Raw genomic sequence first — 24,504 nt, forward strand, 5'->3', positions numbered from 1 at the left:
ATTCATTTCTTGACCCTCCACATCGTCTCAGAGGCTCTGTCCCCATTAAACACTAACCCCCATCCATTGGAGTCTCCAGAGCACCACACCCCTCATGGGTCTGCATGAAGGGCTCCCAGCACATGTCTGGCTTCTGTGGGCAGTTCAGTTGATCAGACTGCCCTGTCCTAGCTCAACCACCCAGGGCCACATACAGATGTATCCACGCCAAGCACGGTCTGCGCCCAACCTGCCATGGATCAGATGGGTTTCCCCATAGTCTGATGTGCCACAGGCATACAGGACAGCGTCCTTGGCTTTAGAACAGAATCCGTGGAAGTGTTTGGGGGTAAAGTGACGTTATGTCTGCAACCCAGACTTAAACAGTGTAGGAAAATTGTAATAGACAGAGAAGAGGAGAGAGAATGATAGAACAAGTGTGGTCGCATAGTCACAGGTGGTATTTGGGAAATTTGAATGAAGGGGTGTCTGGGAATCCTTTGAACTATTTTTGCAACTTGTCTGAAGACTGAATTATTTCAAAGTGAAAAGTTAAAAAATAAACATATGGATGCTGTCCATAGAAAAGCCTACCATGAAAAGCATTTTTTTTTAAATAAAGGAATATATGCTGGCATAGAAATAATATCTTTTCTGGAGGGCAGTGTAGAAATTGTCAGCAATGATTATACTGGAGAAGAGAGGTTTTACTTTTTATTTGGTGACTTTCTGTACCTCTTGACTTTTTTGATCATGTGTATCTATTATGCTTTTATCTTAAAAATGTATATCCATTGAATAGGTAAAGAAAATATTGCCAATTAAAAATGTTTTTCATATTTCTCTCGAAGAAAAAAATTCCCAGTAAGTGAAGGGGGTTGGTACTCAGCCCAGGTTACACAGCCAATGAAGAGGGAGGGTTAATAGGGCTGCGGGGAAACAAAGAAGACATAGTGGGGGGATGGGGACAGAATAATTCCAGGCTCGGTGCCTCTCCCTTCCTCATTCAGAGTCCTTGGAGGAGACATTTGACTGGCCAGATCTGGTGGGGGCACCTTGCTCATTCATTAGGGGGCTTAAACCATTCCATCCACTCTGGCTATGGACTAGGTCCGAGCCCTGTGGTATCTGAGGAGACTATTCCAGAGAGAGTAGAAGAGACAGAAACTGTCAAAGAAGCAAGTACCCAACAGAAGTGAGGGGGCTGCGTGTTTGCATCTCACCATGGCCCCTGGACATTAGCCTCAGAGGTGATCGGTGATCTCACGGATACTGGTAGCCCAGCTGTACCATTCTTTGGAGAAAAGTTGTGAATGTTCTTCCCATCAGAAAGAGGGAAGAGGAGAAAGAGGAGAAGCAGGAGGCAGGCAGGGGGAGAGGGGAAAGAGAAGGGGAAGAAGAGAAAGAAATAAAAAGAAAAAGAAAAGGAAGCCAGCAGGTGTGAAATCCCGTGTCACATGTCCATGTAGATGCTGTGGTCAGTAGGCAATGTAGAAAAGCTCTCAAAATCACAAGTAGGGTTTTCTATGCACAGCTGTCTCTTGCCAGAATTTAAATAATCACCTTACTGGAACTGAGAAGCTCATGATAAACTGTATTTCTGAAATAATGAAGTTCCGGATTTTAATGCTTTCACTGTGGCTGTCAAGTTTTATTCCATGATGCCAAACAGATAACTTCAAAATGGGCAAAGAGCATTTACTTTTCAGTTTGCTATATACCATTAAGGATATTTCCATGAGATTGTTTTTGCACGTGCTTGAATTTTTCTTTTAAAGAATTGCTTCTTACTGTATTACCAGAAAATAGAAAGATTTTAGTGTAATTTAGTATAACAAAACAGTTTGAATTTTCTAAGGCTCTGTGATGTTCTAGCTTCACATTTTCTGTGAACTCAAAAGACGGGGAAGGATGATGAACCGATTGTGTAGTTCTGTGTGGAAAAATGAGTTCTTGACAATGGGAGATGAAAAGCCCAATTAGGTCATTTTGTCCAATGTGGGAGAGAGCGCTCCTGGGCGTTTGTGGACACTTTGTCTGGTTCCATTCTAAATGACTCAGCTAATGATCTTTCCATGACCCGGCTTTGGAAAAGCGTCCACAAATCTACAGGGCTTCCTGATTAGGAAAAATTTTTCCTATTTTGATGAATTTTCTTGTGTTTCTGTGTCATTAGCTGACAATCTCTTTCTGTTCTGTCATAACGGTGAGATCCTCAGACTGGGACATTTTAAAAAAATTTAATTTGTGTCTCTCTAATGTTGCCCTATCATAATTTTTGAAAATATTTTCATATATACCTTATAATTTGACTTACTCATTTTTTCTCCCTCTCCAGAAGTCCTAGAACCAGATTCAGAATTTTAGGGGGTGGTAGCTGAAATTCAGGGCCCAGTGCCCTGCCCAAATCTGAATTACACTTGTGTAACTCTTGATATATTCTGGCGATGAAGGATCTGGTTAGAGCCTCATCTGATCCTCATGAGCCACATGATCTTGAGCAGATTACATGACCTCCAAGCCTCAGTTTTCTCATCTGCAAAACAGACATAATGGTGAGTGAAGGCTCATCCCCATACACTGTCACTAGGATAAATGTATAAAGCATCAGTCAATGCTCACTGAATGTTAGCTTCCTCTGTTGTTGGAAATATAAGTCAAGATCTTTTGGAGCCGTGTGGGTATTTAAGATAGTTGGAATTTGAGAGGCACTGGTCATCTTACTTGTCTTGCTCTCTTTCCAGTTCCTGTCAGTCTCTTGTGCAGAGTGGGCTGCTGCTTCTGAAGTAGACATTGATCTGGGCTGGCCCAGAGCATCTCCGCTAAGACTGGGGCTCCTTACCCTGGGTTCTTTTGCCAAATGGGAAGAACATGTAATTTTCTCGGTAACAACTCAGCTCATCAGCTCTGTGGTGTCCAGATTAGACACCTGCCTGGGTCGCTGCTGAGGCTGCCCCCTGGATGGGGGGTCTGCACAGCAGACTCGAAATAACCACTGGTTGTCCCCAGGGACTGGAACCTGCCTTCCTATTGTCTCTGTAGGAAGCAGGCCAGCTGGTCCTCCCTTCCACTGCAGTGGCCTCTGTATCCCCGTGGCTGGGATGGCTGCCCTTCTCTCCTCTCCTCTCTGTGACCTTCTGCCCTTAGACCACCAAGCATGATGCCTACTGACCTCAGTGCTGCGTGAATCCCAATGCCAAATCCCACGCCAACCAGCTATCTCCTGTGCCTCTGCTTTATGATGCCAGCTCCACTCTAAGGAGGACTGGCTGGGGTCCCGGGACACCGAGTGGACTCTCACCTCAACACCGACCCTTGTCCTCATATCAGGAGAGACCCCCTCTGACCCTGTACAAGGTCAAGAAGGACAAAGACTCACCCTGACCTCAGTAGCTAAGTGTTCTTAGACCTGAGCACCTTGTCAGCCCAAGTATCAGCCATTGATCTTTAATGTGGGGCTTCTGGGTGCTTCCTGGAGCCCCCAGCAGTGCTTGGGCAGATCTGTAGTTGCAAAAAGATCACTTCTGGGTTCACCGGCTCTATTGCTTTCACCTTACAAGGGAACACCTGCTCTCTGTCGCATTCAGGTGCTTGTATCACAAGGTGCTGGGGACAGATTTTTAGATTTTCCTGATTGTGGTGCAAATTAGACAAGCAAGACATACCTGAGTCTGAGTGGATCACAGTAACTGCCGGGCCTCCTTGGGCCAGGCAGCTGGCTGCCATCACTGATTACATTACAGGTATTCTACAGGAGCTGCTCCTGACAGGATCACCAGAGTAACTGCAGTCTTCATACCCTTATCGATGGTCATTGGCTGTGTTAGGTTAAATCTGTCAGTATTTCCTGCATATTATGCCAGCTTGGCTTTGGGGCCATGATGGTCTTTTGGTCTTTCCCATTTTCTAATGTTTATTCTTGCAAGTGGGGTCATGGTGACAATGTAGTCATCTGACCTGGCCAATGTCCAGTCCCTAGTGGAAATACAGTAGGAGTATCCCTTTTGCTTTTGAAAAAGCGAACAAAGTGCAGCTTTCTCATGTTAATCACTACAGGGACCAAAATTTTTCTCTGGAGGAACAAAGCCCTCAAAACAGTGATGGAAGTGTAAGGAACTTCTGAGGTGTTTCTCTTATAGAGGCTCATCTGTCCATCTGTCACACGAAGGGCATCTTGACACAAGTACCTTGAGTGTGACAAATGTTGCAAAGTAGGAGCAGGTTTTCACTTGAATGGGGAAGGCAGAGCTTTTCTTCTGCAAAGATGTGCGTGTCTAAGTGACTGGGCTTGGAGGTGCTCAAGGCAGTCCTGAGCAGAAGATGGGGGACAAGAAGCTTTTGATCTCCCTTTAGTCAAGGCAGGTCAGCTCTTGTCTCATCTAGATATGTGCGCATATGTGTGGGTGGGGACATATGTGTACAGGTAGATGTATATGTGTATCCATGTACGTGTGCCGGTCTGTGTGTGTATGTATGCCTATATGTGTGTGTCTGTAGATGTGTGTTTAAAGACAGTTTGAGAACCATATCAGGTTCTATGAAATAACCAGAACTCTATAGACTCAAAATGATGCAGGCGTGCCTCCCATAAATATTCAGTCTTTATGAAGCTTCACGGAAAATGGCAGTGGGCTTAGGGGGATGGATCTTTGTATATACTCCCTTCATTTGGACACTTAAATGATAGTTCTCATCCATATTTCATATGTATGATGATACTTTTGTAACTGATAAATACAAATCTATTTAAAAATTACTGACTCACAACAAATTTCTGTCATGATGAAATCTGCCACGTGCGGAATGCACAAACATATTTGTTGTTCAAGTGGGACCTCCACTCTCGGAAAGACAGAGAACTCCTCCTGCCTTATCTTTGTTAACTCTCACACCTGTCAAGCAAGCGAGTCATAGTTGTCCTACTGAACAGTCCTCTGCTGTTATTTTGTTCTAATATTCGAGTGGGACATCTCAGCAGCAGCCGTTCCCTGGCAGTCCATCCGAACAGCCTCTCCTGCTGGCCCACAGGGTAACTATATTTGGTGAGCAAATATTCCCTGGGCTGGGTGCTAAGGCTCTTGACCAAGCCTTCCTTCCATCTGACAGGCACTTGAACGGATCCAAAATAAAACAGATGAAGGCCATCTTCCCCTCCCTGTCCCGGTTGCCATCCTGGGCCTCCTGGGAGAAGTGGAAGGGTGTTTCCAGGGACCCACACCCTGTGCAGAATTAGATCCACTTCCTTCCCCTCCCTTGGCCTTGGAGTCAGCTGGAATGTGGGTGGGAGGTGTGGACAGAGTTAATATGCCCTCCCCCAAGGCCACTTCACTAATCACGGAACCTTATACAAGCAGGCACTTGGCTAATTTCAAATATGAACCCATTTTCCTGGGCTGCTCTTGAACACTTTTATGGATAGCAAACAAAGCCTTACAGAGGACCTTCACAGGGTCACAGTTAAACCACTGCTCATTTTTCCTCTTTTTTTTCTATTTTTTTTTTAAGATTTATTTATTTATGGGGAGGGAAAAGGGAAAGAGTATCTTAAGCAGACTCTATACTGAGGGTGAAGCCTGACACGGGCCTCGATCTCATGCCTCCGTGATCACAACCTGTGCTGAAACCAGGAGTCGAGCGCTTAGCTGACTGTGCCACCCAGATGCCCCAGACCGCTGCTCATTCTAAGTTTATTTCTGTTTCTACAGTATGATAAAGGATCTTCCTGACCATCATTCTTAGCTCATTCTTGGACGCTCTCATGGACAGTTTTCCTTGCCGTGTGCTTGAGAAGACACAGATTCTCCGCTGAAGAGAAATCTGAGTCTGTGAAGCAATATGTTGGCAAGAAGAAGAAGCAGCATAAAGCACCACGTCAATAATCTTACGTTTTTCCAGAAGGAGGTGGAAGCAAGATATGTTGAGGAAGAAAAAGACGAGAAGTTAGACCTCAGCAAATCATTGAAAATACCTCAGCCCCAAATTTCCTGGGGAGCAGCCAAGTTCTCTCTTTCTATAAAGCAGGGCTTAAAGCGATAAAGTCCACCACAGGTCAAGATACGGTTTTCTTTCTTTTTTAAAGATTTTATTTATTTATTTACTTAACTTACTTATTTAGAGATCAGGCAGGAGCAGGGGCAGGGGCAGAGTGAGAGGGAGAGAGAGAATCTCAAGCAGACTCCGTGCGGAGAGCAGAGCCTGACCCTAGGCTCTGTCCCACAGCTCTGAGATCATGACCCGAGCTGAAGTCAAGAGCTGGAGGCTTAACGGACTAAACCACCCAGGTGCCCCCAGACATGTTTTTATTTCTAATAATTCCTAATGAAACCGTTGCCTCCAGCTGTGAACCCTGATTCACGTCACATTCTCTGGAGAAGGGTTTTCTATTTTGGTTTTTGAAGAAGCAAAGCATGTTCCGTGTATATCCCAGGTCATTCTAGTTTAACATGTATTATGTGTCCACGGTATCTAAATATCTCCAGAAAGGTGTTTTATCTGACAGTAAGTTATAGTATCATCAGAATGATTCGCATCTCATTAGGCAGTTTATTCTAATGAATGATGGAGTTGAGACTCAGAAGAAAGAATCTGAGTGATCCCATTCATAAATACTCAATCTTTCTTTCTTTTTCTTTCTTTCTTTTTTTTTTTTTTTAAGATTTTACTTATTTATTTGGGAGAGAGAGAGAAAGCATGAGAGGAGAGAGATCAGAGGGAGAAGCAGACTCTCTGCTGAGCAGGGAGCCTGATGTGGGACTCGATCCTGGGACTGTAGGATCATGACCTGAGCCGAAGGCAGCTGCCTAACCAACTGAGCCACCCAGGCGCCCCATAAATACTCAATCTTTATGAAGCTTCAGAGAGAACGAGACGTGCTGCCATGGAAAACAAAGGAAGGCAGAATGAGCCTCAAACCGGGGAGTTCAGTAGCGACTCCTCCCGAATACTGGGAAACCCTTGGCACAGGACCAACTCCCTAGCTCACTGCTGAAAGCGGCAGCTGCTCAGGGGACCAGGAGGGCACGGCGTCTCAGTCAGCCGACTTCAGCGGGGAAGAACTTATTTCCTTTATTCCGGTATTATGTTTATGCGGACAACTCAGGAAGGGAACAGCATTCTTCTGGAGATCACAGATGAGGATTGAACCCACAGCCAGGTAAAGGATTCAAGTGAAGGTAGCTGGAGCTTGTCCAATGGTGTTTTCTTGGACTAGAAGCAGGCAAGTGGTTCAACCTCATCAGTATTGAGAATCTGTTGTTTCTGCTCAAAAAAATCAATTATGCAACTGTTTCCAGTAAACTGTGGGAGCCAGCCCTAGGGGCTAAAGGAGTCTCTGGTGATGGACCCTGCATTCCTACATCACCTTTAGGGGCAAAAAACAAAAACAAACAAACAAACAAACAGAAAACACGGCTCTAGTCAGGCAAGCAAATAAGAAACTTCCGCTCTGTTTGAGCGATGTGCACTGGATGACATCTGCCCTGACATGAGGAGTCCTAGAAATCCCCCTGCAGCCCACACACCAAGTGAGGGAGCTTGTGGATGCAGATTTTCCATGGGGAAGGTGGGACCTGTCCTCACCCTTGTGGGGAAATCCCTGTCATTGTCATGAGGTTGGAGACTTGTGGTCTGTCAGACTCTCCGCCCTGGGCTTGGGTGAGCTGAAGGAACTTGGCAGTGGGCTGTGGGGCAGCAAGGCAGGGAATGTTGAAGGTGGGTAACACCTTCTGCTGTCCCATTCAGTTTGCTCCTCTGCGGTCCTGTATCTTTCACTTTGGGAGTGAATCAGGATATCATCGCCTGTTTTTGAGTCCTCCTATAAACACAATTCTTCTTCTTCTTCTTTTCTTTTTTTTTTTTAAAGATTTTATTTATTTGAGAGAGAGAGCATGAGCAGGGGAGGAGGGACGCAGGGAGGGGGAGAAGCACAAGCACAGAGCCTGATGTGCGGCTTGATCCCAGGACCCCAAGACCATGACCTGAACCAAAGACAGACATTTAACGGACTGAGCCGCCCAGGCACTCCCTATCAAAATGATTCTTAAAACAGCTCTCAGACATCATTTACACCTGATGCAAATATAAAAGCGCGGGTTCCCAGCACGAGTCATTTAGGGCTTCGGGCACAGGGAAGGGTGTTTGTGTAGGGGATGGTTGTGGAGAGGGACAGTTTGAATGTCTCAAGTCTCAGAGAACAAGGAGAGGCTTGTCTGGGAAGGTGGGATGAGGCCAACCTCTCTGAGGACCCTGGGTGCCGCCCCCCAAGATGTCCTTGCCTGAGCAAGGCCTCCAAAGAACTCGCTCTTTCCCAAGATGGGGTACAGACTTGACTCAGGCTGGCTGTAGACCCCTTGACATGTTCTGTTGGATTCACATTTCTAGGGAGGCTCTGGACCTATGGGAATGGTACACGGGGTGTCTGCAGTCTGCCTCCCGAGAGAAAAGCCAAGCATGAACCTACCCTTGGGGGGTGTCAGACCCCAGGGCCCTAAAGCAAAGCGACCCCCGGGGTGGGGGGAGACTGGGGAAGGGCTTTGCCTTCTCTAGTTTCCCCTTCCACATTCCAACACCCTCCACTCAGTTGGCCTTTTCCAGGGAAACAGAAGAATAAACGGAGTTGCTACCTACTCACTTCAAAAGAAAAAGTTTCTTTTATCTTCTGTGGTAAGATTAGGAGGCCAGGCACATTTACTTGGGTCTCAATACTTTAAACACACACTTGGGAAAACATAAACAGGATTTATATGAAATGCTTTAATCCCTCCAAAGAGCAATGAACTCTGTTGAAAGGGCACCAGCCATTCTGGAGTTGGGTGGGATAATGTTGCTTACGCCTCTTTCTCACCTGTGACTGGGTAGTGGCCTAAATTCAACCATAAACGTCTCTGGAATACCTCGTGGGTGTGGGTGCTGCATGAAGAAAACGAAGATGAGCAAAAATGGTCTGCGACTATGAAGAGTTCAAGATCCCAGGGTGCCTGGGCAGCTCAGTCGGTTAAGCCTCTGCCTTTGGCTCAGGTGATGATCCCAGGGTCCTGGGATGGAGCCCCAGGTCAGGATCCTTGCTCAGTGGGGGGGTCTGTTTCTCCTTCTCCCCTCACCCTCCCTGCCTGTGCTTTCTCTCATGCATTCTCTCTCTTGAATAAATAAATAAAATCGTAAAAAAAATAGTGCTCAAGATCCCATATGTACAGCAAACCTCAACTTATAATTTTTAATTGATCTTCCTTATCCTGTGAGTCTGATTCTCAGTAAGCTCCTTAGGAGATGAATGTAATCCCATGTTCCTCAAAATATAAGCGTGGATGGAGTTTTGGCTGGTTGAATCACTGACCAGTATGTGCTGGGATGCAGACCCTGCCTCTCAAAATACAACTTTCCTGCAGGCGGTGCTCTGATTATGAATCCTTTGGAAAAGAAATGAGCCCTTCCCACATGTGTCTGAACTAGGACTTTCTCAGCCTCACAGAACTTAATAGGAGAGTGGATTTCAAGATTGTCTCCTGCAATGAGCTTGTTTTATGGATGAGGAAACTAGGACCCAGACAGGTTCAAGTCCTACCCGACAACACACAGCCGCTGTAGTCCTGTCCAGGCTGTGTTTAAAACAGGGTGTGTTTGCGTGTAGACCCAACATTGGGTGTTGTGATTGCATATTGGACTTTCTGTCTCATTTCAAGGGCCAGATTAAGGTCAACTTCATGGTGGGAGAAAAGACACACACACACACACACACACACACACACACACACACACGTGCACATACTCATACATACTGGCACTTCCACATAGAGTTTTATTTTTACAAAGGGAAGGAAAATTAGGAAAAGAAGCCCTAACGCCAGCTCTTACATCTTAGAAGGAAGGGCAGGGACTGCGTTGACTTAAAGTATCTGAAACACTCATTTTGTTTTCTTAACATTACTCAGGTTCTTAAAATAAAGTGCAGATCAGTTTAGAAGTCAGGTGGGACGGAAGAGGAAGGTGGCCTCTCTTCCTCCCTATGAATTAATGTCTCTGTTGCCCGTGTTCTATTATGTCTTTGGAAATAATAACTCTGGAGGTTTATTTTCATTTTATTTATTTATCATTTTATTTTTTGGCTGCCCCATCTGGCGGCCCGTGGCCTGCGTTCACAGTGGGACCTTGGGACTGGCCAGGCCGGAAGAACTGCCGAGAGAGTGTTGTTTGCTTTCTGCGTATGAATGAACATCTGCCAGAAACTCACAGCCCGAGTCCTTTATTTGTTTTTAGAGTGTGATCATGATTTTTCTGACAACGCGCCCTTCCCCCCACCCCCATGCGAGCCTGGGAGATTTTGGCTTCTTCGTGGGTGGAAAACGATCCAAGGTGCTCCCCAATAGCATTTCTTCCTGTGGCTCGTGGGGCCTCTGAGCAGTTCCTGATGGCGTAGTGGTGGCCGGCAGGAAGTCAGTGCCGCCCTGGTTCCCAGTGATGGAAAGAGAGTAAGAGAACCCTAACCCATCTCCCCTGGATGCAGTTCCTTGGGCCGTGTCCCCCACACTAACATATAAAGCACAACAGGATGAGTTAGTATAACTGGGCAGGCCTTGGAAAGGCTGGCCATAGGGTACTAGTCTGGCTGAGCCCCTCCAAGTGGGAAGGGCTTATCTGCCTTAGTCCTGGCCTCTGCATCACTTCAAATGGGACTTAAAAGCAATTCTCTAAGTGGATTAGGTCTAGAGATTAACTTGAGTATCCTGTGTTGAAAGGCCTGGGTTTCACTCTCTCTTGAGACCAGTATTTCCAATCCTTCTGTGGCAGCTGCCATACGGGTGACCCCACTGACGAGAGATGGAGACTCGGGCACCATCTTTTCGCTCTGGCTTGTCCACACACTTCATTTCCTTTCGGACCCGCCCGTGGCCTCACACACCCCACCTCACACTGGCTCTGAGCCACATCCCTGCCTTTAAGGGTTGGGGCATTTCCTCGACAGTCACTGGAAATCAAAATATTGGAAGAGGACCTGCTCAGTGTTGGTTGGTTAGGTGTCAGAAGATTCTTCTTTGGGGCGCCTGGGTGGCTCAGTAGATTAAGCCTCTGCCTTCGGCTTGGGTCGTGGTCTCACGGTCCTGGGATTGGGTCCCAGTCTCTGCTCAGCCGGGTACCTGCTTCCCCCACTACGACCCCCCCCCCGCCCCTCTTGTCTCTCTGCCTGCTTATAATCTCTCTGTCAAATAAATAAATAAAATGTAAAAAAAAAAAAAAGGTTCTTCTTCAAGAAATGTTCAGGGCTCCTAGAATTACTGGCTGAGAAGGTTGGAGGGATTTGTTTGACTGTAGAAGTCATAGCCGAATGTAGAGTTGTGACAGAACCTCAAACTCATAGACTGCTGTTGGTCACACCAGCCCTGATGAGCAGGATGAAGAGGAGGAAAAGGTAGTAGTTAGGGGACTCTAGGGGTGAGGCTTCCTAGACTTCCTCAGGATCTCTCTGTCCTGGCAAAGACCAGAAGAGGAAGGAAGGGGACTCTTCTCGCCTCGGGGGTGGGCACATCCTTGTCCTCAGATGCCAAGGGAATGGATAAAAACATCACCAAGATGGAAACCATTTGCTGGGCATCCTCATGTCGAAGGGGCCTTTGTTAATTGTGTGTTGTTTTCATAATTCCTAGTGGAAAGACAAGAAGTAGAAACATTCAGGCACCCGCTGTGATTTACGTCTCATGGGGATTTTCCATGTCGTTCATTTGTACACCTACAGCAACTCTTCAGGTAAAGAAAGTTACTCTACTGTGCAGATATCAATTTCGAGAACTCCGGGAAATCGCTTTGGATCAAGTCCCTAAGAAGTGACAAGGCAAGGATTTGAACCCAGGACGTCCAGTTTACCCAGGACTGACTGACGCTGTGATGCCTGCCCTGTGCACTTATCAGATGGAGGATGTGGATTTTCCACTTCAGTTGTGGAATCCACATTTGGCTTAGAGGAAGATCGGCTCCCTCCCCCATTCTTGCCTTTGCACATGGTGACCAGCTGTGGCTCCCGCCTGGGGTAGAGATGGAACAGAGCCAAGACTGCACATCAAAGACTAGCAGGGAAGTGTGCACTGCTTCTTCCTGGCTCTGGCCTCAATTGCATGCTTTCTGGGCTGTATGAAATTAACCATGGCAAAAGGATTGGGGGAATCCTGTTGTGGAGGACAAACACTGTTTTCCCAGCTTTGTCCAATCCAATTACAACTGTTGATAGGTAGGCAGGTAGTGGATGGTGAAAAAAATCTTCAGAGGTTTCTTTATAATAAAGTTCTTACGACTTTCGCCAGGAAGCAAAAGAATTCCTGACGGAACAGTTGAAACTGCTTAAAATGAAAATAAATAAATAAATAAATAAAGCAGAGATCAAAGGAGTGTAAATTCTTAGTCAGTTAGCAGTATCATGGAAGGAGATGATCTTACCAATTTTCCAAAGAATTAGAATAGTGTAAAATATCGTTACTAGAATTCTGTGGGATGTAATGATACAGACACAGAAACCTACTGAGCCCCCACACTGTACTTTGGATAAAGTTGTGCAGGACCCCAGAGAGCTTCTTGTCCATTTGGAAGACAGCTATGTGAACCATCACAGTCCCAAACAACTAGGAACACAGTTGAAAGTGAGTGCAAAATGACTTAGAAACAGGGAGAAAGGCATGAATGGTTTTGTTTGGGGTAGCCAGGAAGATCTCAGAGTCTTCGTCAAGATGACAGTATTTTCGCTGAAGGCTAAAGGCTGCCCGGGCAAAGGGAAAGAAGCAGATAGGACTGAGAGAGCCTCCTAAGCAAAAATGTGAGCATAAGAAGGGGACTAACAGGACTGGGACCTGGCCTCTGGACCATGATTCGGGAAGTAAAGATGATTATTGTCTGCCATAATGTAGAGTGTAGGATTCCAATTTATTAGAAGATAAAACACAAATTTTACTATATGGCTTTTCTTGAGCCCCTGTGAGGGCAGAGGGTAGAATCAATGATAAGAGAGGTTTCCTGGAGGAAATGACCTTTGATCCGAGTCTTAAATCTGAATGAAAGTCAGGAAGCCACAAGAGGGTGGGACTGGGGGTGGGGGAGGGGAGAGAGCTCTCCAGACAGAAAGGAATGGATGGAGGTGAGGAGCTTCTGTGTGTAGGAGGACCTAGAAGCAAGTCTGCGTTTATCGTAGTGTGAAACTTGAGCCACGGTGGGCAGCAAGGACAGGGATGGTGGTGATGTCTTCAGGGCCGAGTGGTAGAAGGATCTGTGTGGCATGAACTCTGTGTTTCACTCTGGCTGCATATTAGAATCACCTAGGGTGCTTTAAAAAGGTAAAATGCTCAGCCCCAGTACAAGAGGTCGTAATTTAATTGGACTCGGCCCTGGCTGTGCTTTTCCAGTCTGGGTGACTGATGTGTACTGGGGAGGAGAAGTGCTGCTGTGGGGGTCTGGGAGCCGCTGCAGGACCTCAGGAAAGGCGTGGCGTCGTCAGCCCTGTCACGAGGGTCTTCTCGTAGAAGTCTGGAGGAACCAGCGAAGTAAGAAATAAGGAAAATATTTTGGAAGCGAACATCCTTACTAGAGATGATGGATGCCTGAATGGGGCAGCGGTTATAGGAATAATGACAGATAAGGTATTTCTGAGAAACATTCAGGAGGGAAAACCAGCAGGAGTCAGTCGGTGACATAGAAGTGACCGTGGGGAAGGACATAAGGATGGAGCCCGCTCTCACTGCGGGCTCTCTTGCAGGACGGTCTGCTCACAGAGAAGACACCCAGGTAATTTTGCATTTCAGATAAACAAGGACTTAAGTCTGACCATCTTAGTCCCTGGGCTAAGGTAGACACGTCAACTACACGGAGAATATGGGACTAGGAAAAGCTTTGGAGTTATGTTGATAATGAATCCAGATCTGGACTTGTGACCTTTGCAATGTACAGTGGAGATGTCCACTTGGTTGATGGACATCTGTGTCTGAAGTCTGCACACATTTCCAGGCTGAAATCATCACTGTATTTATGTAGAGGTCCAAACCACAGAATGTGGATGAACTTTCTGAGACGTGTCAGAGAGAGTGGGAGAAACCCAGGGTGGAGCCCTACTTTCTCAGTCCCTTTGAGCAAGACATGTAACTTCTCTGAGCTTTAGCTAACCTGAGAATAAGAAACGGGAGAATAATCAAACCCCGTGTCATATGTTCATCATATATGTGTATAATACACATCGAAGAAGTCGTTGGTACCTTGGTTGGCTCCTACCATCATCAACTCCATCCTTGCCGTCATCAGTATCATTTAAGTAGCTCATACAAACTAATGAGCAAAACCAAACTTGTTTACAAAGACAAGTATGTCAACATATTAGCAAAATAATATTATTAAGGAAGAGATTATTAATGATAAAATTATTAATAAAAATTATTAACAAATTAATAATAAATTATTAATAAAACCATTATTATTAAGAAATGAAAACAAACAAAAAATAACAAAGCCCCAAACTAGAAATTATTTTATGTAGTTCAAATAGTAAAACTCAGAAGGATAAATTCTCTATCCTAGTAATGTCAATTTTTATCACCTCCAGAGGACGGAGTGAAGAACGGTGATTTGCATCCCCCAACACTATCCCACCAGCAGTGTCTTTAGCAAAGAGTTTATTTCCTTTCTCTTTAGTCTTTCTGGGAAGTGAATATTTAAAAATATAAGTAATATTCATTTTCTGTAGCAGGAGGAAGAATGTTAATTGTCTGAACTGGCCCACGAATATATACGGAGCAGGTGTATGCATGCATGAGCACACGCGGACACACACACACACACACACACGCACACACCTGAACGCTCTTCAGATTTTGTCTGGACATGTTAGCCACACAATGAGTCATTGTTTTTTCTGTACATGCAGAGAGAAGCAGGACCACCAGGGTTTTTTAATCTTGTACTGAAGGTGGGAAAGTAATGCCTTGATGAAAAGAAAAGGGAATATCGAAAGGCCTGGAAAAAACTCAAAACAGTAATTCCTCAAAGGACTTGGTTTAGCTCCTCTTGCATGCTGCACCTATATTCATATATCTCAAACACTTATTTCAAGCTTCTATTTGATATACATTTTCTGTTTCTATTCCAGTGGGTAGCAGACCAGCATCCTTGCCCATTCCAACTGGCCGTCGAACTGCCAACATTTATGAAATAATCACGTAGTACCTTGCTCTATTAATGAATTATAATTGGGAAATAAAGAAAACTGCAAGACTCAGACTTAGTCTCTGAGCTTCTGGGGGAGAGAGGTTGACTTAAACATAGGAGAAGAGTTTTAAGTTCCTTCCACCCCACGTGTGGAGAGAAACCTAGAGGAAACAGGTAGCAGCGGCTTCATTCATTCACTTGTTCATTTTATACCAACGGGCATTAAAGACCAACCAGAAGTTTGGGCTTGTGAGGCAGGAATGGGGGCAGACAGGCAGATAACCAGCTTCTTATTATTACACAGTGTGATAGGGCTGTACTTAATGAGAAGAACAAAGTGCTAAGAGAGAAGACCCTTGGATTAATTCTGCCTGGGTGGGTACCAGAAGGCTTATCCTGAGCTTTCCAGCTGGTTGCTCATACAGTCTTAAATTTAGAGGATTAAAAAAAAAAAAAACCCACAAAAAACCATTGCCTGATTTGTTATGGTTCAATACTCTTCTGGCAGAATTAGTCTCTGCCTCCCCTAGGAAACTCCCCAACACATTTCATGCCTCCATGATGGCTGGATTCCTTGGTGTGTGTCTGCATGGTCACTGCCCAAAGCGCAGGCTGGGGCTTTGTTCACTTCGTTCACACACACCTTACCAGCACCCAGGTGTAGGAAATACCCACGTGTTTCTGGCACATGGGATCTTTGCGTGCATGAATGCCAGTGTGGAACCCTGCTAGGGAACAAGAGTCCTCTGGAAGAAGGAGTTTTCTCATCCCTGCTCCAACCCACATCTCTTTGCTAAATGGAAGGCAAGGCAGACATCTAGAAGTGTCAGGGGCCAGAGTACCCTGGCAGCTCTTAGCTGCCATTTCTGAGGGCTTGCTGGGGGAATGTTGCCCCTGGGAGAGGCCAGTAGGATGGATTCCAAGAGCAGCAAACAAAATGGTGGGACTAATTGGCTCATCCAGTGAATGACAATTGCCAGGGGCCTCGCCAGGGGGTGTTCCTATCTTCCCAGACTGTCATAAACCACTAACAGGCCCATGAAGAAGACGTCAATCCATCAGACCAACTTTTAGTCCAAGAGCAAGATGAAGAAGTAACCACCATGTTGTGAGCCTGAGAGGCCGTACAGTTGCTCTTCTGCCCTTATTCCTTTGTCTCTTTCTATCCAGAGCTCTAAGCGTTCTTCGGAAACAAACAAACAACTGTAACGAAGTACGCAGCACTCAGCAAGGGCACGTAGAAAATTTAAAAACAGACCAAACAACTGGACTGCCTTTCATACATACTGGTTTAGAAATGTCCAGTCTGAGAAATCCTTTGGGAACTGTAATTATGACAGCAATCATTTCACTTGGTTTAGCGGAGAAGCAAAACCATACCCTTCCAGTTTGACTACTAAAGCCACATGATAGAGAACAGGGAAGAGAGAAAGGGCGATAGGAGAGACCCTGACCGCGCCGCACTTCAGGTCTGTCTGCGTAGACGTCCGGCTTCTCCAGGTCCTCTGACACAGCCACACAACTCTGTGTGGAGCCAACAGCATGTTTCTAAATAGCTTCCTGTCCGACGTGTATTCTGAAGTCCAGATGTCATCATCTCTTATGCTCTGTGCTTCTTTTTTTTTTTTTTTAACTTGAAAAAAAAAGTTTATTTGCAAGCTATTTTTCAGATTAAGTATAAGATTCTTTTTTACCTCCTAAGAGCATAGTCCTTCTAATTTGAAGTTTAGTAAAATTATAACTTCTAAAATGATTGACTTTCTCATAAGAATGGCAGGTTGGCACATTTTTTAAAACATTAGAATTCTTCAAGCACTTTGCCCTTCAACTACATTGATGCAGCATGTTTTATTAAACACTAATAGTCTTCCCAAGTCCTAGCATTAGTAGCTAAGGAAGGTCATTTAAGTGGGGGAGGTTATACTGGGTGAAACATTCTTCCCCTTCACATACACTCACATGGCACAGCCTTACCCATCATCAAATAGAGTCCTGAGAAGACTAGTCAAGTATTTTGTCTTGTGTGCTTTGTTTGGTGTGAAGGAAGTTTTGTCAGGAAGACTCTCGTGTCACAGAAACAAGCCACTTGTCACCGCCAAGGAAGGTGACTGACTCCTCAGGCCAGCAGCTGGACCATGACTCCAGCTTAAATACCCCACATCTGTGTGCTTCTTTCTTAACAAAACTGAGCTGGAGTCTGGCACTTTCTAGACTCAGGGATGCAAACCAGGTGAAGGGAAGAAGGACTTGGGGTCTTCTCCGTGTCCAGCCTTTTCAGACTCACCAGTGGAGATATGGTTTTCATCCTGGACCAGGCTCTCAGCTTCAACCTTTTATTCCCATCCCACCAGATGAAGGAAGGAAAGAAGGAAGGAAGGCAGGCAGGCAGGGAGGGGGAGGAAGGGAAAGGAAAACCCCAAATATTGATAGTAACTTTACAACTAGAAAGAGGCACCATGGCGAGCCTCTTCCTACCATACTTGTTTTTGCTGTCCTGCCTCCAGGCGTCTTTCAGTTTGCCCTCCATGAACTGCCACCATCAAGGGAACATGAGGTTCTTGGTGTCCCTGACCCAGGGCTAAGCCCAGCCCCTTTGTGGGAAGACCCCACTCTCAGACATGGCAACCAGGCTGCTCTGCAAGCTGGCTCTTCCCCGGTGTGTCCTTCTCTCACACTGAATCCTGTTACACATTCTATTCTGTCTTGTTGAAATGATTTCTCCTTCCTCCTCTCGTGGTAAGTTTTTCTAGAATGTGTGGTGGGGCTTTCGGAAGTCTATCCTTTTACCTCTGCCCTAACATGTGGCAGCCCAGAGAACAACACAATTGTCTTTTTTTATATCTATATATAAAGATTTTATTTATTTATTTGACAGAGTTCACAAGCAGGCAGAGAGACAGGCAGGCAGAGAGAGGAAGGGAAGCAGGCTCCCGACTGAGCAGAGAGCCCAATGCAGGGCTCGATCCCAGGACCCTGAGATCATGACCTGAGCTGAAGGCAGAGGCTTAACCCACTGAGCCACCCAGGCGCCCAACACAACCGTCTTTAACTGAAGCAATGGGAGACTCGTGTCTTCCTACTGGATTATTCGGCATGCCTATTCAGAATCCCAGGATTGCAGTGTTCAAGGTCAGAGAGTATCTTCTTTATCCAGGTGTCTATATTACACGTGCCCTGATAGGCTTTGTTAAACTGAGACTTAACTAAGAAAGCCAAGGTGTTTGTTATTCATGAACAGTTGCATGAATAAATGAGTCTTAGTTGAACATGAATTCATGATTAAAGCAGACTCACCTCAAAACCTCTGAAATTTTCCCGAGAAATATATACATTTAATTCAGAATTGAGAATGCCTTTTGCTATTACTAGTAAGAACATAGCCTAATCATCAGAGGAAACATTAATTTATATATCCTCTACATGTATGTATATATGTATATAGTATATATATGTATATATATATTGTAAATGCGTATGTGTGTGTCCGTGTACCTCTCCTTTTAGAAAACAGAAAGCCATTATTTTCAGATTACTTTAAACTTTCTCACTCTTAAGACTTAAAAAAATATACTCTAAATTAAAGTTTAGTAGCTACCAAATCCATTCAAATTATTTATGAAGATTCTGATTAAACAAAATTTATAAGACTGGAGACCATCGTTCATACTTAGAGCAGGAAAATGCAATTCAATTACAGTAGTTCTTTAAGATCTAACTCTTCAGAACTGAGGTTTCCATTTTTATGTTTCAATGAAGAGTTTTGAAGATTTTAACTGGCCAGTGATCTTGTTAGAATACTGCAGAGGATTAAAGTCTTATTAGAATGGATACTAATTCATCAAATGTTTCTATGGACTATTTTCACTTATACGGCAGGAATTCTATAGTAATGATTATTTTTGTTGTTGTTCTTGCAATGACTAATTCAGCATTTCTCAGTTTCTATATGTTCCATAATCATTCAGAAATAATTGCAGATTATGTGCCTTTTATCAAAGGATGACCGGTAAACCCAAGAAAATTACAAATGGAGTTATTTTGTGTGTATGCTTGCTCTAAAATAAGACTATGCCTCAAATTCTCAAATATTTCAGTCAACCCCGCATACCACCCATCAGAAAACACATATTAAGTCCAAAGCCACTTACAAAGCACAAAACGTGAAATAATCCTGTTTAAATTATTGTTAAGTTGTTCAGCACTTGTGGAAGGCAGACCTTCTCTGAGCTTTGCCTGTGGCTGCTTCCTCTCCCGGCAGACCATCTTACCTGGGAAGATGCTTCTCATGGCACAGAATGCAGCAAACAGCTCACCTTCCCCTGTGTCCCTGCTCCCACCACAACCTTCTTCCATCTTTCCGCTGGAGGGTTTTAAAGTCTTAACTTATTTCCTATGTGTAACTCCTACTAATTGAGTATATGACAGGTGATTTCGAGCAGAATAATCATTATAATACAGCAAGGAAACCACAGTCTATGAAAGGATGTTGGAGAAAAAACAGTGTGGTTACTCTGTGGAGTTCCCTCTGCTGGAGTTAGCCTTCAGCACATGGGAAGCAAGAGAAAAGGGCCAACATCCCAAGGATGGAGATAAAAGTTGTCTTGATTGATAAAAATGGTCATCTCTCCTTCTTCTCAAAAAAGGAGCTGTAGAAGAACTTAAAATAATAATTAAATAATCTCAGAAAACTTGAGCTAAGTTCAGATCTAGAAAATTCTTATACTCTTACATAGAGAGCCTTTCTGATCTCTTTTCTAAGTTGAATAGATCAGTGGTCATCAGTATCCATAAATTAAATTAGGAGTCACATATTCAATAGAATCAATTGCCTTCCACTGAAGTGGACTCTTTCAAAATCTGAGATGGAATGAAACAATTTTTGATGGCATTGAAATGGAAACAATTTGATGTTTCAATTTGATGATTGAAAGACTTTTGGATGGCGCAAAAATCTAAATGGTTTTAATATGAATTTAGTATTGTTCTCCTGCTTTACGATTTTCCTGCCTAAATGTCACTAGGCATTTTTTTAAGGGTCTTAGACATTTTCCTGTAATTTTGCATTTAGAACGACCGAGAGGTTTCATTTTTTTGACACAGAGCTCCTTTTATAACCATTTTCATCAAGCAAATGTTACAGCTGAAGTCTAAGTCACTTAAAAATACTCACGTAGAAGGTGTGTTATAAACGGCCATGAAAAATTTCAGGACTATTTCAGTTTCATGTGTAAGCTTGATAGTTAGAAGATGGCCAGTGGAAATCCTATGAGGTCTGAGGAACAGACCAGCAAAAAATCATTTTCAGGAGGGAAATGACTTTTAAAGTTTATTTTCCAGGGACACCTGGGTGGCTCAGTTGGTTAAGCAGCTGCCTTCGGCTCAGGTCATAATCCCAGCGTCCTGGGATCGAGTCCCATATCGGGCTCCTTGCTCCACAGGGAGCCTGCTTCTCCGTCTGACTCTGCCTTCCACTCTGTCTGCCTGTGCTCGCTCTCACTCGCTCTCTCTGACAAATAAATAAAATCTTAAAAAAAAAAAAATTAAAGTTTATTTTCCAAAGCCAGCAGAAACTCAGGAAACCGATTTCGAGAAGGAGGACAAGGAAATGCAGTGTCACAGCCTAGAGGAGATGATTCCCAGAAGGTTCTGAGTTAGGAATGAAGTGGGGTCCCCAGATTTCGTTGCCACTCCTGACTCGTACTAGCACGTGACCCTGGCAAAGTCCCTTCGCTTTCCCGGACACAAGAGAGCTGGATTCCTTGTTGCTGCAAAATTCTATGACACTGTGACTCTGCAGCTGGGTGCAGACAAGAGATTGAGGCCGTGCCCTTCCGGGCCAGAGCTCCCCTGGGCTGATGGGAGCCTTCAAGAAGGAGAGACACATGCTTGTTTGATGCTGGAGAAGTAGATGGCTGTTGGGATGAAGATCCTGGCTTTGGGACAGTTGAGTCCAGCGTCTTCACTTTCAGGGTTCTTGGCCATGTTTTAGGGAGTTAGTTGAAGTGTGTAAGGACAGCGACTCTGCAGGAAGCTGTCCTCAAAGAGTAAGGGTGTAGCTTCAGGGACAAGTTGGGGAAGACGGGAGGAAGCTATTTGGACTCAGGGTAGGCAAGAGGAAGGGAAGAGGGGGAGAAGGGAGGTTCAAGTCGCCCTCTTTCCTCTAATCCCTCCCTCCTTCAGTCCACACTGTCACTAGCAGTTATTACCTTCCTGTTTACAAAGCCTCTATGGCTCCCCGCTGCCAATGGGATGAATGAAGTCAAGCCCCTCACTGATCCAGGCTCAGCAGGATCCTGCAGGGTTCTAGCCCTCCTCTGTTACTCAGCCCTTATGAGCATCATCTCTTGGACCAAGTTATTCAGCACTTGTGGAATGCAGACCTTCTATGAGCTTTGCCCATGGCTGCTTCCTGTTCCGGTGGTCCTTCTTACCCGGGAAGATGCTTCTCCTGGTGCAGAATGCAGCAAACAGCTCACCTTCCCCTGTGTCCCTGCTCCCACCACCACCTCCATTTGTGCTGGATTTGTTCTTCCGCACCTGGTTCACGGGAGTTGTTGAGTTCACAAGAGGTGTGACAAGAGGGGTGGTTTTCTCCTCATCTGAGCATAGGGGAGTCTTTAAAGACAAGACCATGACCTTATGCTCTTGTACATCTTCCACTCAGAGCCCGAGCTTGAGAAAGTTAGTGGAAGGGGATGAAAGGAAGCCAGGTGCTGGAGGCCAGGCCTTGACTGAGCAGGTGGATGACGGGACACCACCTTTCCCTTGCAGAACAGGTGTGTGGTGGTGGGGGGGGGGGGTCAGGCAGGGAGGAAAGTGTGGGCATGGAATCACTAGGATGGACTACTCCAGGCTGCAGCAGGGTCACTAGACCCTAACGCAGGGACAGACCTGGGGGTAGGGTTACTTGTGAGCAGAAAAGAAGAGGATGAATCCCTTGCAGGGGTCGTTGCTGTGGAACATGGCTTGGATGTCTGAGAATCCAATGGATGAACGATGCTCTGAGGACGTTTCTTTGTCAGTTCCAGCTTCTCTAACAGACTGCCACTGACTGGGAGGTTATAAACAGCAGACATTTATTTCTCACAGTTCTGGAGGCTGGAAATCCGAGATCAGGGTGCCAGCATCTTCAGGTTCTGGGGAAGACCTTCTTCTAGGAGGCAGATGTTGACTTCTCCTTGTGCCCTCACGTGCTGGAGAGCAGAGTCCAGAAGTTGGCTGTCCTGTGACTTGTCTAAGAGCAGTAATCCCATCACAAGCACTCTACTCTCGGATCTCATCCGACCCTGGTCACCTCTCCAAAGCCATCACGTTGAGGAGTAGGGTTTGGGCATATGAATATGGGAGCGGGTGGGGCACTTGGGGAGGGTGGGGGACCCAGGGAGTCCTGAAGAGGAGTCCCGGAAGGAGAGCACCGACTTTCCTCTTGGAGATGACACCTTACTCTAGCCAGCTAAGCCACTGGATGATGAACCTGGTCATTCGCCAGGCAGCTTTTACTATAGAAGCAGACGTGTACAGAAAACATCACAATTGATCTCTCCAAAGCGCCTCATTTCAATTTTAATTGTACATCCATCTCCCAGGAGGCTCTCTTGTTTTACCGTTGTTGACTCAAGTGGGTTACAAGCGGTATACATCTTACCAATCTGCTAGAAACCATGGTTAATAACCTTTATTCTTTCATTTTCTTGCCCATCAGATTGCAATGACTCTTGGCCTCCGGTCCCTGTGGGCTCGAACTGCTCGTTCTCATTGGAAACCACCAAACCACCAAAAGTTAGGATTATATGCAAAATGATAACTTTCTTTCATTTGGGTGGGTAGGGGGAACCAAAAGATTAAAGTTCCAGAACATTTAAATAACTTCCCCCTCCTTTTTTAAAAGATTTTATTTATTTATTTGACAGAGAGAGACACAGCGAGAGAGGGAACACAAGCAGGGGGAGTGCGAGAGGGAGAAGCAGGCTTCCTGTGGAGCAGGACTCTGGGATCATGACCTGAGAGGAGCTTCTCCCTCTCGCACTCCCCCTGATGTGGGGCTGGATCCCAGGATGCTGGGATCATGATTTGAACCGAAGGCAGAGGCTTAATGACTGAGCCGCGTGGGTGCCCTGACTTGCCCCTTTTTTGTCAGAACATACGGCAGCATGCTGTGGGCAAGCCCACCCCTTCGCTGAGACGCCTGCCCAAGACCAAACCCCAAGGAAGACACAGCTGGGTGTTTTCACCCTGCATCTGATGTATTCATCATCCCAGACGTGAGGCTTGTCCGGACCCTGAAGGTTTGCCAGAAAACACTTTTTATTTAGTTATTTTGAAACATCAGCTGGCATGGGGCCCCTCACATGCCATTTTCTCTTTGTCACAGAGAAACAGTTTCCCTGGGGATGGATTGCACATTCCAGGACCCCTGCCCCAGCTCATCGGGCTGAAAGACTTAGGAAATAGGAAATGAGAGAGGAGGGGAGAGAAAGACAGCAACAGATCCCAAGTGTGGCTGTGTGCCCCTCTCGTTTCCTCTGTCCTAATAAAGCCAGGCTCACTCCCTGCTATTTGGGATCCCGGTATTAAAGGGAAAGGAGAGCAGGTGCCATCCTTTTTCTGGCTCACAGGGCACCTTGCTGTCACTCTAGCCCCATCAGGTTAAACGGTGGTTGCCGTGGAATTACTGTCCATGGGCTCTCTGTGGCCTGGCATTCTGTGGGTCTGCGTGGCATTCCTGCCTCACACTGGGCTCTCAGCACACCAGACCGCCGACCCTCTGGCACCGTGCCTGATGCCTCCAACCTCCCAGGCCCACCTGAAGGTGCTCCCCACCTGGAATGCCCTGGCTGACCCTCCCTTTGTTGGAATCCAAACATCTTCGAAGTTTAGATCCCACACTCACTCCAGATGTTTGCCCCAAATGCCATGAAAATTCATGTCTCTCTCTTAGGTGTTTCTGGACCACTTCCCATGTGCCACTTCTCATCACGAGGGGATCCATGCGAACTTTTTGGTCCCTCTATCCTAAGCCCCTCTTGGGAGGACCCCATGGCCTAACTCTGTTCCCATCTTTAGCACCAAGCACCCTGGCTTTGGGACAGCTGAGTCCAACACCTTCAGGGATCTTGGTCATGTTTTAGGGAGTTAGTTGAAGTATATGAGGACAGCGACTCTGCAGGAAGCTGTTCTCAAAGAGTAAGGGTGGTGGGAGTCATTATTAAAGGTTAGTCATTCCTCCTTACTCCAGAATGGTCTATTTTCATAACTAGCTAATTGTGAGCAGAATTGATTTTGTACGCTGGTTATTGATACGAATGGCAAAGGGCTTATAATTACCCGTGAAATGTATTAGTTGAATCTGACATTTTCTGC

This window comes from Mustela nivalis, assembly GCF_964662115.1.
Source record: "Mustela nivalis genome assembly, chromosome: 14".
NCBI lineage: Eukaryota > Metazoa > Chordata > Mammalia > Carnivora > Mustelidae > Mustela > Mustela nivalis.